This window comes from Carcharodon carcharias, chromosome 17, assembly GCF_017639515.1.
Source record: "Carcharodon carcharias isolate sCarCar2 chromosome 17, sCarCar2.pri, whole genome shotgun sequence".
NCBI lineage: Eukaryota > Metazoa > Chordata > Chondrichthyes > Lamniformes > Lamnidae > Carcharodon > Carcharodon carcharias.
The window spans coordinates 31,867,325-31,882,521 of record NC_054483.1 but is presented as its reverse complement, the minus strand read 5'-3'; positions in this window follow the sequence as shown (position 1 = coordinate 31,882,521).

Below are 15,197 nucleotides of genomic sequence, written 5' to 3'. Positions count from 1 at the left end.
CAACTGGACCAGCCATATAAATACTGTGGCTAAAAAATCTGGTCAAGGGATATGAATTCTGTGGTGAGTACCTCATCTCCTGACTCGCCAAAGCCTGTCCCCTATCTCCATTGCACTAATCAGGAGTGTGGTGAAATATTCTCCACTCGCACTGATGTTTGCAGCTCCCACTACACTTAAGAAACTTGAAACCATACAAGGCAAAGCAGCCCATTGATTGGCACCACCTCCACAAATATTCACTCATTCCACAACCGAAGTACTGTGGCAGCAGTGTGTACCATCTACAAGATGCACTCCTGAAACTCTGCATGGCAACTTAGGGAACACCTTCCAAACTCACGACCACTACCACCTACAAGGACAAGGGCAGCAGATGGATGGGAGCATCACCACCTAGATGTTCCCCTTTAAGTCATGCACCATCCTCACTTGGAAATATATCGCCATTCCTTCAATACCACTGGATCAAAATCCTGGAGCTTCCTTCCTAACAGCACTGTGGGTGTACATATGTCATATGGACTGCAGTGGTTCAAGAAGATCCATGATAAATGCAGACCCATTCACTGGAGATCCCAATTAAATGCTGACACACTCCACAGAGAAGCCCTATTAATAAAGACAAACTCACCAGGGATCCCCATTAAATGCTAACACACACATTGGAGAGCCCCAATAACCACGGATACACACCCCAGATGCCCCCTATGAATCCTGACATGGTCACCAGAGACCCCCTAAAAATACTGGCACACTTCCCAGAGACCCACTTTAAATACTGACACACTCCCCAAAGGCCCCCTATAAATACTGACACACTCACCAGAGACTCCCTATAAATGATGACACACTCCCCAGAGACTCCCTATAAATGATGGCACACTTCCCAGAAGCCTCCTAGAAATACTGGCACACTCTTCAGATACTCTTTTTGAATACTGACACTTCCTAGATACTCCCTAGAAATACTGGCACACTCTTCAGATACCCTTTTTGAATACCGACACTTCCTGGATACTCTCTAGAAATACTGGCACATTCTTCAGATACCCTTTTTTCGATACTGACACTTCCTAGATACTCCCTAGAAATACTGGCACAATCTTCAGATACCCTTTTTGAATACTGACACGTCCTGGATACCCCCTAGAAATACTGCACACTCTTCAGATACCCTTTTTTCAATACTGACACTTCCTAGATACTCCTTAGAAATACTGGCACACTCTTCAGATACTCTTTTTGAATACTGACACTTCCTAGATACTCCCTAGAAATACAGGCACACTCTTCAGATACTCTTTTTTGAATACTGACACTTCCTAGATACCCTTTAGAAACACTGGCACACTCTTCAGAAACCCTATTTGAATACTGACACTTCCTAGATACTCCCTAGAAATACTGGCACACTCTTCAGATACCCCTTATAAATATTGAACCGCTCCCTAGACACCTCATATAAGTACTGAAACACTGCCTAGATACACCTTATGAATAATGGCACACTCCCTTGATACCCCTTATAGATATGATACACTGCCCAGATACCCCCTATAAATACTGATGCATTCCCCATTGATCCCCTCTGGATACTGACACACTCCCCGTTGATCCCATGTAATTACTGATACACTTCCCGTTGATCCCGTGTAATTACTGACACACTCCCCGTTGATCCCGTGTAATTACTGACACGCTCCCCATTGATCCCGTGTAATTACTGACACACTCTGCTTTGATTGCCTATACATAAAGACATACTCCCCGTTGATCCCTTATAAAAACTGACACACTCTTTGGGGTCTCGCCTTATATACTGACACATTCCCCAGACACATCCAATTAATGCTGACACACATCACAGTGACCCCCTGTAAATACCAACACACTCCCTGGTGAACCTGGTGAACAATGACACATTCATCAATTTCCCGTATAAATATTGACATATTGGCTTCAAGTTGTATATAGTGACACAATCCCTAAGAAGAACATCCAAATACTAACACATTGGACAGGAAAGAAGTTGTAAATATTGCAATGCTCCCTGGGTTAGCCTGCGAATACTGAAATTTTCCCCGGGACAGCTTGTTAAATACTGACACCCACCCCAGGGAAACATGCGAAAGAAAAGACAGAATCAATTCACCCTCCCTATAATATGGAGGCCAGTCTCCAGGGACCCACCGCAATTACTGCCTCACAAACTCAGCGACTCTTGTGAATACTGACACATGCCCCAGGGAAACCCTGGAAAAACTGACACACAACCCAATGAATCGTGTAATCACTGACATACATCTCCAAATACGGACAGTGTCAATCAGCATTTTCGTAAACTCTTGACAGTCTCACAATTAACAGCCTTTAAGTACTGAACCAGTCAGCAGGGAGGGCGTTAAATACCTACATAAACACCAGTGAGCCATATGAATGTAAAAACACGGCCCCAGGACACAATGTGAACACTGACACATGCCTGGCGAGTCCCTGCAAGTAGTGGAACACAACGGGAGAATCCCTTGTCCACTATGACACACAGTCAGGAGATACACTTGTAAAGGCTAATAAGGAACCTTAAAAGACCAATCATCGCCAACCACCCCCTAGATTCCCTCCGCCCCCTAACTAGTTAATACTACATGTGGCAGTTAGATTAAATATATACACAGCTGCCCAAAGGAACCCCTGTGAATTCTGATTCCGCCACCCCCCGAACTCAGGGAACCCTTATAAGTACTGACAAACCCCCCCAGGCAAACCCTCTTAAAACTGAAACATATCACAGTGACCTCCTGTAAATATTGATACACTCCCTGGAGAACGTTGTAAATACTGACACATTCATCAAAATCTCCTGTAAATAATGACAAAGTCAGTTCAAACTGTATATACTGACACTCTCACCAAGAAGAACATCAAAATACTATCACACTGGTCGGGGAAGAAATTGTAAATATTACAGGGCTCCCTGTGTTACGGTGCCAATACTGACATCCTCCCCTGGGATAGGGACACACTGAAATTACTAACGTCCCCTGTAAATACTGACACACCCGCCAGGTATCACCTGTAAATACTGCCACATCTCAGAACCCTCTGTAAATACTGGCACACCTCCAGGGACGCATCTGTAAATACTGACAAAACCCCATTGACGGCCTGTATATTGACTGGCAACCCGCACCACGGGGCTTCCTGTAAATATAAATATGGACACACCCCCACCTACTACTTTTGAGTACTGACAAACCCCCCACCCCCCCCCCCCCCCCCACCGGGTCCACCTGTAAATAGTGCGATATTCCAGCTGAGTCAATGTCATTCCACCAGTAACCCTTGTAATCACCACAAATAATAGTTGGGAGTGTGGTCACATACAGTCACTGCCAATGTGTCAGAACTGCAGATTTATGGAATTTGTGGATAACAGGACTCACCCAGAGTGTCACATCTGTGGAAATTGTCTCTGCATTGACGCACACTGACTCTGAGTCATTGAGTTGGTGCCTCAGGGTCAGCAGAGTAACTGCAGGACCTACACTATACAATGTCTGACTGTGTTGGTTCCAATGTGATCAAAAAGCTGCATGTTTGATTCCTGTCACTGTCTGTGAGGCTCAGTGATGAAGGTTCGATTCCCTGGAGTGGGAAGAATTTTTCTGCTCCTGAACAGACTGCATTTTAAATCTAATGTTTCAGTGAATGTGAGCTTACTCCATCCACAATATTGTGCTGAAGAATGGACAGTGAGTTATACCCAGCAGGCAGTGAGCTACATAAAAATGTCGTTTCTGCTTCAAGCGTTACACCTCAGTGCCACATGAAGACAAATCCGGATATAGATTCTCCTATTAAGAGAGGAAATATGAGCAGAATTAAACCTTTGAGCCCATGGAGCCTGAAACACAGTTGAATAAGATCATGGTTAACCTTCCACATCTCGCCCAGCTTCTGCATTGTAAAGCATGCCCTTCATCCCATTATTAGTCAAAAATGTGTTTCTTTTCTTCTGGAACATACTCAGCGAATGAACATCCGCGTTCATTTGCTGTACATAAATACAAAGATTCAGAGCTATTTGAGTGAAGTCATTTCAACTCATATCAGTTCTAGATGGCTGCCTGTAATTCTGAAAATATGGTCCAATAGACTCCGATCCAGAGAGACAGACTTGCGTCATCTACCCTGTCAATCCACTTAATGATTTGTACTGTAAAATGTGATCACCTCTTATTCTTCTAAATTATGTGGAATATAAATCTAGTTCACTTAGTCCCTCTTGATAGCATAGTTTCCAACCCCAGGAGTCAATCCAGTGACCATTCATGACAATCACTTGAAGGCGTGCATACTTGCTTAAGTAAGGAGACCCAACCGGCACAAACCTGTGTGTTGTGAATTAGAGAGGTATTACAAAGACGATTAATGGAAATCACATTGCATCAATGTATACAATACTGATTCACAGGGAAAGGAAACCTGTACTGTAGGATACATTATCCTGTTAGTGCCAGAAGATTGTACACAGCCTGAGGGATTCTCAGAGAGCATGAAACATTTCAATCCAGTGAGATAAGAAAACCCGTCTAAGTGCGGAGGCTGGCTCATCACTGAAAATGAGATTCCATATAGTGAGGAAAATACCTTCGCTTTCAAAAACCCTACCTTTAAATAGCAATGCAGCTAAATAACTTCATAGATGGAAGGCTTCATTCAGCCACTTGCACATGCGCAGCTAAATGAACAGGGTGAAAAATCTTAAAACGGTTCACCTGGGGAGTTGCAAAGAAAATGATTGTGAGCCACCAGAGCAGAGGTACAGGGGAGGAGGTGAACAGCCCTGAGAGGCAGGGAAATTTAAAGGAGTTAATCAAGGGAGGAAAAAAAGAGACGGAGAGGTTTAGGAAGAATATTGCAGAGCTTAGAGCCATGGCAGCTGGAGTTAGGGTCACCGCAGTTGGAAAGATTGAAACATGTATCAGAACTAGACTCTGACCATTGTGGATAACTTGGAGGGGTGTGTTACTGCAAATTATCACACAGAGAGTGTGGGTCAGGACCAAGGATGGATTTGATATCTGGGAGGGGTGTGTTACTGCAAAGTATCACACAGAGAGTGTGGGTCAGGACTAAGGAGGGATTTGATATCCAGGAGGGCTGTGGGACTGCGAGTTATTAGAGCAATAGAGTGGGACAGGGTCATGAATGGATTGGAAGCCAAGGAAGAGAATCCTGATATCGCAGTTCACGATGTGGGTCAGAAAGCAATGGTGGTGATGTGTGAGCAGCAGGTGGAGAACGTCAGGACACAGGCAACAGATTTGTAAATGACCAATAGGACGACTAGCTACGATTGTGTTTGAATAGTCACACCGAGAGGTAACAACCGCAGCAAAGGATGTTCCAGGAGCAGGTGAATCGAGGCCTGGACGACTCTTTGGAAATTGACCAAGTGACAATCATCTAAAAGGCCAGAAAAAAAAACCGATCCATCAGCCAGAAAATGTCCGCATGTCTGTCATTTAATTCAACGCGGGGAACTGGAAACATCACCCAGAAACTGTGCATTAAAGAATTAACTGAACCAGGAAACGAGAAGTTAATTATTGTCCTAAGATGTAGCCACTGGTCTGTCTGAGTCAGAATCGCTAAATGTTCACAGAATATACTCCTGTTCTGGACAGTATTCAAGGCTGAGTAGAGTGAACATGAAATACTCGGTCAAAGGAGGAAGCTAAGCAGCTCAGAACAAAGGGACCGAGTCCTCAGCAGAATGCAAAGCAACATAAATATCCTCGAGATGTAAAGAAACGTAGTTAGGAACAGTTTACTGAACAAAGTAGCTGAGAAGTTCTGGTAGAAATGACTCTCAGTGAAAAAAACTCTTTTCAGCCGCTTTTTCGGACATAAGCGATTATTTGCATCCTTTTTTGGGAAAAAATATACTTCATTCATAAAATATCTGGAAGAACATACCCAACCATCTCAAAATCACCATCACAAAGGTACAATCAGGTTCAACTTTGACAACATGTATCACGAGGTGCGTCAATACAATAAATGAATATTACAATCATTTGCAGACATTCATTTTGAGCTGTACGACCCGAGGGGCTCGAATCAGTTCCCAGTCCCTCGGTAAACTGTGGCAGAAAGGGTCTTGATAGCGACCCTTCCCCATTGCGATAATCTGCATCTCCTGTGAGAAGCAGGTGTTTGGTAAACCGGAAACCTGTGAACAGTCTGGCAGGTAATCCTGTTAGTGTCAGTCTGTCGCGCGGAGCCAATGAGATTCTCATACAGGTCACATAGTCTCACCAGCAGGAATATTTGGTGGAAGCACAATGGTAATTCTACCTGCGTGGTTCAATAAGCGAACTGCCGTTTGGACAAGAGCAGCAGATACCCAATCCACTCTGGCGGATAAACTGGCCTATCGAACAACGGGGCCCATCGAAGCGATGAAGATCAATTTCCTGCAGTAAAGAATAAGGAGTTGGTTCTGGAAAATTGCTGCCTTTAAAGAAAAAAACAAAAATCTCCAGGGATTGGGAATATAACCCAACAACAACAGCAACGTGCATAGGAATATCGGCGTGAAGGTCAAAGGGTGTTTCATTGTCATTTTCGGGGACATTTCCATATCTAAAAAAAATGACTCCCAGGCAAAAAGTGAGCTTTTCGGGAGCTGACAGAAATTTGGATCACAGAGGTTGGTTTTAAGGGGAGTCGAAAAGGAGGAACTGATGGGGGGCAGTTGTGGGAAGGTTATTCCAGAGTTTAGGGCTGGAAGTGAATGAAAGCCGGGCCACTAGTGCTGGAGGCAATCCTCAGGTTGCCAGGATTAGATACGAGTTGATATCTCATAGGGATGCGGCTTCTGGGGAAGATTACCGAGATTGAATCGGTCCAGGCCATGGAGGGATTGGAACACAACGCTGAGAAATGTAAACTCGAGGCGTTTTCTGAATGGGAGATAATGTAGGTCAGTGAGCAGAAGAGGCGATGTGTGAAAGGGGGCTTGATGTGAGTGAGGACACGGGGAGAGGGATTTTCAATGGTATATAACGTCGGTCAGTGAGCAGAGGGGGTGACATGTGAACGGGGATTTGGAGCGGGTCAATAAGGACATTGTGGTTTTCAATGGGAGATAACGTAGGTCAGTGAGCAGAGCGGGGTTGATGTATGAACGCGGAATCGGTGTGAATGACACCGCCGACAGTGGGGTTTTCAGTCCGAGGTGATGTAGGTCAGTGAGCAGGGGGGGTGGGGGGGGTGGAGGGCGGTGATGTATGACCGGGGACTCAGTGCGAGTGAGAACACCGACACTGGGCTTTTCAAAGCGAGAACATCGGAGGAGGAACTGAGCAGGTGAGCTGTGTTTCGAGGCAGTAGAGGTCTTCAGTTGGGGATTGCTGATTGAGGGAGCTTCAGTTTTAAATTAAGGCTTAAATTGGATCTAAAGTCTAGTTGTTCTTTAATTTAGCAATTAAATAAAAATTGCTGTTAGGGTTGGAAAAGGTGAGTTTTAGACCGGAGAGAGAGGCCAGCGAGAGCAGTATAAAAGGGCGTGAAGAACAGAGGCTGAGTCGGGAGAGGAGAGGCCTCCTCTCAGGATTTTCATGCGGCAGAGGTCAACGTGCCGTTGCGATCCAACAAGTTACCTGAATCAGTGGAGGCAGCTGATTGGTAAGTAATTCTCGGATTTCTAATTTTTCGACTAATTAAACTGCTGCAGTCTATTAGCTTAAACACAAGAATGTGAGGACTTTGGACCCTAGTGGGAGTGCTTGGAGTGGAATAATGCGCCTGGCGTAATTAGTATTCTTTAACAGGTTTAACTAACGATTTTAAGCTAAAGGGAAGTAATGACAGCAGTAATGACAGTGATATGTTCCTCCTGCGCTATGTGGGAATCATGGACGCTTCCAGTGCCGCTGTCCACCATCTTTGGAGGAAGTGTGTCCGGCTGCAGCTACTGGCTAAAAACATTTCCGACCTGGGTCTGCAGTTGGATTCATTGCGAAGCACCCACGATGCTGTGATTGTCGTGGGCATCACGTTAAGTGAGCTGGTTATACTGCAGGTAAACGCATAAAGGGGATGGGTGACCACCAGGCAGATCAGATGAAGGCAGGTAGTGCAGCATTCCCTTGTGGCCATCCCCCTTTCTAACAGTTATACCATTTTGGATACTGTTGGGGTGATGATTTCACCGGGGAAAGCAACAGGAGCCAAGCCTAAGGTGCCGCAGATGGCTCTCTGCGGCGCAAGAGGGGAGGAAGAAGAGGGGCAGGGCTAAGTGCTAGGGGATTCACTAATTAGGGGAGGAGGCAGACGTTTCTGCGGCCGGAAAAAAAGGCCCCAGGGTGTTATCCCTGGTACCAGGGACATGGATGTCTCGGAGAGGCTCCAGGGTTTCCTGAAGGGGGGAGTGGGGGTGGTTCGGGGTGGGGAGGGGGGCGAACAGCCGGTGGTCATGCTTCATATTGGTGCCGTGGATGAAGTTTTTTTTTTAAAATCAGATCACGTCCTGTAAGATGCACATTGGGAGCTAGGATGCAAATTTAAAATTAGGGCCGCAAGGATAGCAATCTCAGGGTTACTACCAGTGCCATGTGCTAGCGAGAGTAGAAATAGAAGGATATATCTGATGAACGCATGGGTGGGATTCAGATTCCTGGGGCATTGGGACCGGATCCAGTGAAGGTGGGACGATGGACAAACAGGCCGGATTGCACCTGGGCAGGACTGAGACCAATGTCCTCAGCTTTGATGGTGCAGCCGGGGACTGTATAAGCTAGAATGGCAAGGGGCTGGAAGCCTGAGCAGGGACACAGAGGAGGGGGAAACACGGATAGAAACGAAAGATAGAAAAGTAAGAAGGAAAGGCAGATAAAAGCAAGGGCGAGGAACAAATGGCGTCATGGTGCAAAATAAAGCTAAGATGACTAGCAAGTTCAAAAAGGCAACTCTAAATGCATTGCATCTTAATGCACAGAGCATTCGCAATGAGGTAGATGAATTAATTCTGTATCACTCGTGTCTGATAGTGGATGTGTGATTGAGAAACTTTCAGTATCTTCCCCACCTCTCTGATTGTCAGATGCATAAGAGTGTAGTCTCTGATTCTGTGTGTGTGTTGGATTAATTCTGTATCTGCCTACCTCTGATACTGTGTGTGAATGTTGGATTCATTCTGTATCACATAGTCTCTTGTGCTGTTTGTTAGTGCTGGATTCATTCTGTATTTGTTAGCGTTAGTTACTGAAGGAATGGCAATAAATTTCCAAGTTGTGATGATGAATAACTTGGAGGGGAACTTCCAGATGGTGTTAATACCATTTACCTGCTGCCCTTGTCCTTCTAGATAATACTGGTCATAGGTGTGGCAGGTGCTGTCGAAGAACCATTGGTAAATTCCTGCAATGCATCTTGTAGATGATGCACACTTCTTCAAATGGCTGTCGCTAGTGGAGGGAATGAATGTTTGTGGATGTAGGCCAATCAAGTGAGATACTTTGTCGTGGACAGTGTCAAGCTTCTTGACTGTTATGGGAGCTGAACTCATCCAGGCAAGCGGAGAATGTTCCATTATACTCCTGTCTTGTGCATTGTAGGAGGTGTACTGGCTTCAGGGGATAAGGTGTGGGTTATTCGTTGCACAATTCCTTGCCTCTGACCTGCTCTTGTAACCACAGCATTTATATGGTTAGTCCAATTCAGTTTCTGGTCAATGGTAACACCAGGATGTTGATAGTGGGGTAATGCCGTTAATGACGGTAATGTCTTTGGTCCAGGAGGAGCGATAGCTGGATTCTCTCTTTTTGGAGATCGCCATTGGCTGATACTTGTGTGGTGCAAATGTTATTTTCCGCATGTCAGCCCAAGCTTGAATATTCCCCATGACTTGATGCATTTGGACATGGACTGCTTCAGTATCTGAGGAGACATGCATGGTGCCAAACATTTTGCAATCATCAGTGAACATCACCAATTCTTACCCAGTAATTGAAGGAATGTTCTTGATGAAGCACTGGATGATGGTTTGGAAGAGGACACTACCCTCACGAACTCCAGCAGTGATGTCCTGGAGCTGATATGGCTGAGCTCCAACAACCCAAACATCCTTACTGTGTGAGGTATGACTCCAACTAGGGGAGAGTTTCCCCCTGATTACAATTTACATCAGTTTTTCTAGAGCTCGTTTATGCCACAATTGGTCAGGGGACACCTTCGTGTCAAGCGCAGTAACTCAGCTCATTTTGGATGTTCAGCTCTTTTGTCCATGAGTGAAACAAGCCTGTAATGATGTCAGGAGCTCAGTGGGCCTGGCGCTACCCACGCTGGGCGTCAGTAAGCATATTATTCCTAATCAAGAGCCGCTTGATAGCTCTGTTTATGCCCCCTGACATAACTTTACTGATGATTGAGATTAGGCTTATGGGAAGGCATTTTTCTGGTTTATCTTTCCCATTTAGCATGGTGGTAGTGCCACACAACATGTTGGAGGTATCCTTAGTGTGAATCTCCACAATGATCATGCAGTGATCACCGATACTGTCATGGAAAGATACAACTGCGGCAGGCAGGTTGGTGAGGAAGAGGCTAAGTATATTTTTTCCCTCTTTTTGGTTGCCTCACGAAGTGTCGCAGAATCGATCTAGCAGATATGGCCATTAGGACTCGGCCCACTCAGTCAATACTGGTGCTGTCGAGCTACTCTTGGCATTGGACATGTAAGTCCCCAACTCAGGCTATATTCTGAGCCCTTGCCCACCCTCAGTGTTTCATTGAAATGGTGTTCATCATGGAGGAGCACTGATTCATCAGCTGAGGGAGGGCATGGTAATCAACAGAATGTTTCCTTGTCTATGTTTGACTTGATGACATTGGACTTCATGGGTCTGGAGTTGATGTTGGGGACTCCCAGGGCAACTCCCTTCCGAATGTATTCCATGCTGCTGGTGGGACAGGACATACCCAGGGATGGTGGTGTTGGTTTCTTGGACATTATATGTAAGTTATGATTCCGTCTGGATGATTATGTCAGTCTGTTGCTTGAATATTCTGTGAACCTTCTCTCTCAATTTTAGCACTCACCCCCAGATGTTAATAAGGAGGCATTTGCAGAGTCTACAGAACTGAGATTGCCGTTGTTGCTTCCGTTAATTAGTCCGCTGCCGGTTGGCCTTCCAGTTTCATTCTTTTTTTTGTGCATGTGTGTACATAACAACTTATTAATTGTTTATGTGAATTTGTGTGCATAACCACTTGTTTATTGATTGTGTGTATGTGTGAACATAACCAATTGTTGCCAGCTTGTGTGTATGTTTGTAAAAAAGCAGTCGTTTATTGTGCGCAAACGCAGACATGATGAACAAGCAGTCATTTCACACATATACACGAACAATTATCAAGTGGTTATGTATATACATACACAACAGAAATAAACAATTGGTTACGTGTGCACATACACATGCTATCAAAAAGTTGTGTGAATACATAAACATTTGTTTTGTTCCTTGTGTGTATACTTGTGTATATAACACTTGTTCGTTGTTTGTATGCGTCTTCATAACCTCTTTCTTATTGTTTCTGTATGAATGTGTGTAACCGTTTGTTCCCTGTGTGTGTTTGCAATTACATAAAAACTTGTGCATTGCTTTTGTGCTGGTGTGTACATAACGATTTGTTTAATATATATGCAGGCGTGTGTGCGCATGTATTTGTGTGAACATATCCACCTTGTTTGTTATTTGCTTGTGCGTACATTACCAATTCTCTTTTGTTTGTGTTTATGTGCTTACACCACCTCATGTCTTTTTGCAAAGAAGAACAGAAAATGCTGGAGACCTCAGCGGGTCTAATAGCATCAGTGGAAAGAAAAAAGATAGTTAACTATTTAAGTTCGTATGATTCTTCTTCAGAGTTGAAGTGATGGTAAAAGTTAATGAAAATTATTCTCATTAACGGGATGGAGCAGGTGAAGCTGGATTGAAGGCCAGTGATAGGTGGAGGCAAAGGAGAGATCGTCAGAGACGTCATAGACAAAAGGACAAAGGGGTGTTAATGAAAGCGGTACTGGCTAAAGCAGGTGTTGATGGTGGCAGTAAGTTCGGAAAAGAGAAGCTGATAAAGCAGGACAAGCGCAAGCACTCATAAAGAACAACATGGACCAAGCCAGAGATGGCCCTGGTGGGGTGGAGTGGGAGGAGGGGACGGCGGTAGGGGGAAAAAAGATTGAAAATCAAATAAATGTTTAAGTTAAAACAATGAATGCAATTGAAATAAATAAAAATAAGTGAATTTAAAAATATAATTAGACAAAAATGAAAATGAATGTTGAAAACGTGGAATAAAGGTGTGGGTGGGAGAGAGAATTGTGGTATGAATTTGCTGAATTCAGTGCTATGTCCGGAAGGCTGTAAAATGCCTAATCGGAAGATGAGGTGCTGTTCCTCATGTTCGTGTTGCTTTGCGTTTTATTTTCTCTTTAGAGATGATGCTTGACCTGCTCATTTTTTCCAGCATTTTTTCAGATTCCCAGCATCCACAGTATTTTGCTTTTACCAGATCTTGATTGTTTTGCGTACATTTGTTCCTAAGCTCCTGATTATTCTTGTGCCATTTATATTCATAACCACAAGGATATCGCGTTCAGCTCTCATTAAAATATAATCATTTTCATAATAGTATTAAAAGTTATTGTATTAGTTTATTAGTGCGGTCTGGATAGTCCACGTGTGTGCGTGTGTGTGTGTGAATTAATATAATTAAAAATTAGCTGGCCTAATGACTTTGATGTAAAAAAAAAGATAAATAAGTAAACATGGCTGAATGTTTAGAATGTCAGGTTTGAGGATAGTTAGTATTTTTAGATAAACGGGAGTAGTTTGCATTTGAAAAGAGAGCGTGAGGGGTAACAGCTAGTCAACAAACTCAAAACGAACGTTGTGCCTATTTTCCCCAAAGATTAAAGATACAAATTGGTGCTATGAATAGTTTTTATCATTAGAAAGTTAAAGTTCGTAGATATATTGAAAAAAATGGAATTTACATTCAAAGGGGAAATTTATGAAGAAAGGAGAGAAGGTTATGTGTAAGAGAAGAAGGCTTCTAATATCGAACAAGCCTCCAGCGTTCATGCATCAGCTTGCTTTCTACAAGAACCGAAGATTTGAAAACTCACTTAGAATAACTCTGACGGGGTGGGGTGGTGGGGCGGGGGGGTGCTTTTTTGTGCGTTGCCTGGATCTGCTGAAAACTATTTTGGTTTTATTGTTACTTTAAGTGAGGTGTAAATGTGAGTCGCTTTAGGGGGCTTACAAATTATTATAGTAATAACTTACGGGCTTATGTATATTTTAATAGATTTTATTTTATTAATCAATGTTTAATTTTGTTTGGCAAGAAAATCCTCTAAGTCTCATGGGGTTTGTTATTACTGAATTGAAAGCATGCATGACGATATACTATATAACCCAAAGCAGGAGTAGCAGCTGTTTCAAGTTTCCCTCTGGGATTTGCGCATTTAGGATCCACCTAACCATAGCAAAACTGTGGGTTCATTGCAGGAAATAGTTTAAATCATTTGATTAGTTTATGGAATTAGTGAACCTTAAGGTTACGAATACGAGAAACACTTTGAATTTTGGAGTTGGTGAGAGCTTTTAAGAGGTGAGACCGCAAAATGGCTTTGGCAATTGCAAAGACTTGTCTGGGAGTTGAAGTTTCAAATTTGGTTCGTTTAAAAAGGGAAAGGAAAGCTATCTTAATGGACTTGGCAGATACATTACAATTAGGACTGCCTGCAGGGGTAAGGAAATGAGATTGAAGTTATAGCGCAGCATTTAAACTTGGAAGGAATACCTGAGAGAACGACTTTACAGAGTGGTGGTTGATTAGAACGGGCTCAAAAATAGTTGCAAATGAAAGAAAAAAACTAACTTGAGCTAAAATGTGGCAGAAAATAGAAAATGAAAGACATAGATTATTTCAAAAGGAACAAGCTAAAAGGCAGAAAATAGGATAGGGAAACAGGTAGAGAATTACAACTTAAAATGCATAGCAGTTAAAAAAGAGACACTGATCGGTGAGGCAGGACGTACATCCAGATCAGAAACCATTGGGAAAAGGTTTACATTTGTACAAGCTCTTTGAAAGGTTCGGGAAAGAGATGTTGAAGCATTCTTTATTTCTTTTGAGATGATAGCTAAACAGATGAAATGGACACAGGAAAACTGGGCGTTCCTTTACAATCTAGGTTCATAGGTAGAACACATTAGGTTTATGCTTCATTCCCATAAGAAATGTTGGTGCATTATGACGTGCTAAAAATACTATTTTGAGTCCATACGAGTTTGTTTCTGAGACAGAAATTAGGTACATGATAAAACATCCTGGGCAAACCTGTATTGAGATTGAGAGAATGAAAAAAAAACATGACCAGTGGTTATAGGCATTAAAGATAGAAACAAAATATACAGCTCTTAGGGAAGTAATTCCTTCAGACAAATTTAAAGGTTTAATTCCTTCGGTAGTGAGAACTAGTGCGGAGGGAGCAGAGGAACAGTAGCCGAGAAATCTGATGACTATCAGGTAGTTCATAGAGTTGAACCTATTTTAGTCACACATTTAAATCAGGGAAGGAGCAGAAGTGGGAAGGTTAATGGAAAGTAGGTAGTCAGTGTGTTGGAAATTATAGGGAACATCTGTTGGGATTATTTTGGTGCAGAAAAGTTCTGGAAAGAAAAGTACTGTTGGGCCTGCAGTTCAGGAATAGGAGAACACAAAGGCTTGTGTGCCGGTAAAACAGAAAAATCAGTGACCGGTAGGTAAGTGGAAATGTGTTCCTAATTTACCCAAGGGAGTTCTGGGGACCAGGTTGTGGAAATGTTTATTGATTTTGAATGTGAAGGGGAGGTCTTTAATGTGTACAGTCTGGAGTAGGTAAAGCTGTTACAATTTTAAGGGTTAAAGGGGCAAGCCAATACTTAATTCTGTGCTATTTGTTGTTCAGAGGGAGAATTGTGGAAGCAGGTGTTAATATGTACAGTTGATGGAGATGGACATATTCTCTTGTGGAAGGTAAATTTAAAGCGTAAGTGGCAAACATTTGTTATGATTGTTAGACTTGTGGAAAAAACTGCCAATTGCAGGTTTTCAATTTATTTCGAGTAATGATA